Source organism: Grammomys surdaster, unplaced genomic scaffold (genome assembly GCF_004785775.1).
Source record: "Grammomys surdaster isolate TR1022 unplaced genomic scaffold, NIH_TR_1.0 194, whole genome shotgun sequence".
Classification (NCBI taxonomy): domain Eukaryota; kingdom Metazoa; phylum Chordata; class Mammalia; order Rodentia; family Muridae; genus Grammomys; species Grammomys surdaster.
Window position 1 is genome coordinate 8996733 of NW_021604639.1, and position 5235 is coordinate 9001967.

The following is a 5235-nucleotide window of genomic DNA, read 5'->3' on the forward strand; positions in this document are numbered from 1 at the left end:
AGGTGGTCTATGTGCTTCAGGGATAAGTAGATGGTATATGGAATAGTATTTCTAACTCTTACTTTTTCTCTCAACTGGCTTTGTACAAATCTTTTATAAATTATGTCTTTGTCAGATCACTCAGCTGTGACAGCATCCTTAGTGAATTGAGTAGGAGCCCTTCCAGCACTGGAAAGTAGGTCCAGCACTGGCACCCTGCCTTTTGATTTATCTTTCTAAGTTTGGTTCTAAGAACATCCCATTGCTACCCAAAGCATGAACACAGAATCTACCTGCCAGTTGCCAACATGGTGCTTCTACTTGGTGAAGTTCCATCACAATTTCCCACCTCAACCTTGCTGTTTTTCTTTCCCCAAAAGAAAGAATATTCATGAATAGCTTTCTTTTTATATGTCTTGCACAGAAGTTATAGTAATCTCACAAGTCACAATCATATGACCAACTGAAAACATCATCAAAATACACCTTAGTTCACAACATGTAAAAACTAAGGAGAATCATTTTTCTTGTGTTCTGATAAGTTCTTTAAAGTCGAAAAGTATGACTTTTCTTCAATGTAGGAAGGACATTCAAATCACCCATGTCTCAGTGGGTTTATGCTCACATTTTAATAGATTTAAATAGTTGATATAACTTCCAATTTAGGTGTTTGTGTGTCAAAAACGAGTTGGGGGCTAGATGAGTTTGGAGTGGTGCAAAGAATAATTTGCTTTGTGTGGTTACTAGAGAATTTCAGTTCAAAGGCACAAAAGAAGCCTGCAGAAGAATAGCTCCTAGAAGTTTCATTGTGTATATTAACCAAACATAAAAGTGGTCCCCATGCCCAGCAGTAGATGGCCAACACAAAATGATTTTTTTTTAAATTTCTAAATGTTTATTACATATGCCGTAACCCAGGTGCTCGAAGAGATTCAAGCCAGAGCTGACACCCACACTCAGCATGGACAGGGTTAAACCAATGTCCTCTTCCCTTTGTAGGTCACCATCATCTTCTTGATTTCGGCAATCGCTTTCCCTGGATTCAGACCCTTGGGGCAGGTCTGTGTACAGTTCATGATGGTGTGGCAGCGGTAGACAGAGAAGGGGTCCTGCAGCTTGGCCAGGCGCTCCTCTGTGAAATCATCTCTGGAGTCAACCATCCAGCGATAGGCCTGCATGAGAACTGCAGGCCCTAGGTACTTGTCTCCGTTCCACCAGTAGCTGGGGCAGCTGGTGCTACAGCAGGCACACAGGATGCATTCATACAATCCATCCAGTTTCTTCCGGTCCTCGATGGACTGCAGATACTGTTGCTTGCCCTTCTGGGACGTATCCTTCTTCTTCAGGTAAGGCTCAATGGACTTGTATTGTGCAAAGAAGTTATTCAGATCAAGGACTAGATCCTTGATCACATACATATGCGGAAGAGGGTAAATTTTTGAGACTTTGCCAAGGTCCTTGTCGATCCTACGAATGCATGCCAGAGTGTTGCGTCCGTTGATGTTCATGGCACAAGAGCCACAGATCCCTTCTCTGCATGATCTTCGGAAGGTCAAAGTAGAATCGATTTCATTCTTAATCTTGATTAAAGCATCCAACACCATAGGTCCACACTTATTCAGATCCACCTCATATGTCTGCATTCGAGGTTTATCTCCAGTCTTGTCCGGGTCCCATCGGTAAATGGCAAATTTTTTGACTCTGGGAGCTGCTGTAGAAACTGTCTGTGCCCCTCGGCAGGCCTGGAACTGCAGGCCGACTCGGCTGAGAGCGGTAGCTGGGAAGCCGCGCTTCAAGAAGACCCCAACCGCCGCCGCCATTTTGGCTCCTGACGTCAGCCCCACCCCTTATCCTCCTGCATCCTGTCCCACCGTGGTGGGAAGCCAGCCTCACCCTGAGGTCTGCTAACCTCCTCCACAAAATGAATTTGATGGTATTTTTGTAGCCTTTTGATCTCATATCTCTTTGGGCATTTTACTTTCTTTTTCTATATATTATGGCTTCCAATTTTGTATTTTTACAAGGCGTGTCTGTGCCTTATAATTTTTCTTTTCTTTTTTTTTTGCCTGTTTTTTTGGTTTCTGCGAGAGAAAAAGAGAGTGAGGGAGAAAGGGAGAGAAAAAGAGAGGAGAGAGGATATAGAGTTGAATTGTTTGGGGGGTGGAGACAATATGGGAGAAACAGGGAAAGGAAACCATCATGAGAATATATTATGTGATTTTTTTTTTTTCCTAGCAGGACTCTTTTCACTCCCTCAGAAGAGTAACTCCTAGAATCTTCTAAGAGAACAACCCAGGAGAAAGATCTATTTTCTTTAGTAGATCCCTTTTCCATTTGTATATTTAATGGGATTTTCTAAAATTTAACTATTAGTATGTGAAAATACCAAAAATGAAGAGTCAGATTTTAAGCAGTTAATGTTTCTGTTTGTACACGGCTATCAGTGACATCCTCATGTACTTAGCCATCTTAGATGGAAATCCATGTTTACTTGTTTTTATTTCATCCAAAAGCCTGACATACTTTATTAATGCATTAATCAGCATTCTTAGCATGCTTCATCTTTCTAGTACAGGGATTAATAGCAAATACTGTCACCTGGCAAAAATCTCATGTACTTAAGAAATGTATCCAAGATCCTGAAGAAATTTTTAAAGAGGAATTATTTGTCTTGCTTCTGTTAAACTTCCATTTCTACTCATTTATTATATAAAAGAACTATAATTCTGGTTAAGAGGACTATAGTGAGAATTCCTGATGTTGGATACTATTCATAATGGTTTATCTTTCTGGCATGCAGAAAAGATGAGATCTTTGAGCCTCTTCTGCTGCTCTCAGTACCAAGTGGCCCACTTGAATGGTAGCTAGTAGCTGGAAGTTTGAAGCATCTCTCAGGTTATCAGTTGTTTTCTGCTTTTAACAACTGTTTTGCCTGTCTTTTGACATGCTATCTGGTGTGAGCAACCTAAGGAGAAAAAGTTTATTTAGGTTATTATAGTGGAGAATGAATGATATAGGAACCAGTCCTATCTGCTGAGGTTAGGACATGAACTTGTTTGTTGATTGATTGAGAAGGTTGGAAGCAAGGTTGTAACCATTAAGGCCCAGTATCCAACAAACACGTCCTCCAGCTGGGTTCTATAGCCTTTTATAATGACATCATCAGATGGAGACTTAATGTTCACAAACTTGAGTCCTCAGGTCACATTTCCTACTTCAGTTGTTGTAGTGACCCAATGGCTGGTGATATCTGTGACAAAAACATGTTTGTTCTTGAGGTTGATATTGAGTTGTGTCTCTATGGCCCACCGGAGATGCAGTGGGTTGTACATGGTGAGGACATGATGATAACATCCTGAATATGTACAGTCAGCCTGCAGCAGGCAGGCCTGGGAGAGACAGAAGAGGGTTGATAAATGGATATAGAATGTAATGTGTTAGTATAGTATATATCTCTCTTGTTTGTATCAAAGAGCTAACAATAATGGCTGTAAAATAGACAGTGAGTCATCCCAGACTCATCCCTGAGGTGATAAGCATGACACAAAACGAGGATCAGAATTAATGAAATCCTAAGAATTCCAAGGGAGACTAAAAAGATTTTCTTGGCTTACCTGGTGTGAACAACATTTAATTCATGCTGTGTTTCGCTCTTCGCTTGTGTTAAATCTTTTTTCTTATTTCAATAATGTTTTGTGTTTGTATGCCACCTGCCTGACCTTGAGAGACTAAGAAATGAAGGGCTTTTTTCCCTCCTTTCTCTCTGCTAAAAAGAAGGCTTAAAATTTCTATTTTGATGTTTTGTAAGAGTCAAACCATTTTTCTTCTATTAAACCATTTAGAGGCAACTTGGTAAGGTAAGGTGATGAATTTTTCGTCTAAATTCCTGGACTGTGTGTTATATATTCACAAATTACTGATAAATTCATATCTACTTTATATCCTTGATCATTGAGTTAAATTTTGTTCAGTCCTGATCAGAAACCCTGGACTCCATATCATAAATTAAGGCTAAATAACTATCCTACATTAATTCCTTAAATTCTTTATATTCAGGGTGAGCAGAAAATACATTGAAAGTAATTAAAATAAAGTGGAGACACATGTTGAAATGAAATGTGTCAAATTCATACTCTGCACCTTGTTCAGTGCTTGCCACACAGCAGGCAGTAAACCTATACATGTCGAATGAATGAGTTAATGCTGCCACACTTCCTAAAGCACATGAAAGAATATAATCTACACTTGACACTAGTATGTGTGCATATGCTCTACTTTTCTTGTTTCAGTGGAACAATGTGGAACTATGTCATCTGTATTAGTTTTTTTACTGTTGGGACAAAAATATCTAAAAAGCAATTAAAGGGAGAATTTTTTTTGGGCTCATTTTGTGGGTAGAGTCCCCTATGGCAGAGAAGGCATGGCGACAGAAACACTTGGTTATATTATATCCCCAGTCAGCAGGCTGAAAGAACTGAATCATGGTAATCAGCCCTCTTTCTCCTTTCTAGTCAGTCTAGGATCCAAGCTCATGAGACAGTGCTCCTAAATTTAGTGTCAGTTTTCCTATATCAGTTAACAAAATCTGAAATGTCCTCATAGACACGCACACAGGCCTGTCTTCTAGGTGAATCTATATCTTGGCTTCTTGATCCACAAAGAGACAAGCTGTTGGGGACATCTCTGAGTGATTTTTTTGACCTGAGTAGTTGAAGTGGGATGACACATCCTAAATGTGGTCTTTACCTTATTGTATCAGCCCAGATGAAAGAAAGTCTGAACAAGAAGAGTTTGCTTTTTGCTCACTTTCCTTCAGATTATGCTGGCAAGTTCATCTACCCTGTTGTCATCTTGCTGCTGCTGCTGCCATTCTTTTGCTGTTATTAGAATCCACCTTCTTTGTCTTTTCATCATGGACTGACGACCATTGGCTGATACTCCAGGAATCTTTCAGGCCTTCAGTACCATGTTGGTATTCGTGAGGCACTGGCCTTGTGGAATGAGATGATACTAGGTTCTCAGCCTCTGCAGTGTGAAGACAATCATTGTATGAGTGCCATTGGTACTGTATCATGTAAGTCAATCTAATAAAAAGCTTGGAAGGAAAGGGAAGAAAGAAATGTTGTGATTGAACTACAGTCTCAAAAGTAAATAAATAAATAATTACAACATCATCATCATCAACAACAACAACAACTACTCATTTAAAAAAACCTTCTCTCAGTTCTGTTCCCCTTGAGAGCCCTAATTATATGC

The 5235-nt window shown here is 39.8% G+C and overlaps 1 pseudogene; it reads right to left on the reverse strand.

Moving 5' to 3' along the window:
• Positions 1 to 950: 950 nt before the first annotated feature.
• On the reverse strand, positions 951 to 1799 carry LOC114623233 (annotated as a pseudogene).
• Positions 1800 to 5235: the final 3436 nt, after the last annotated feature.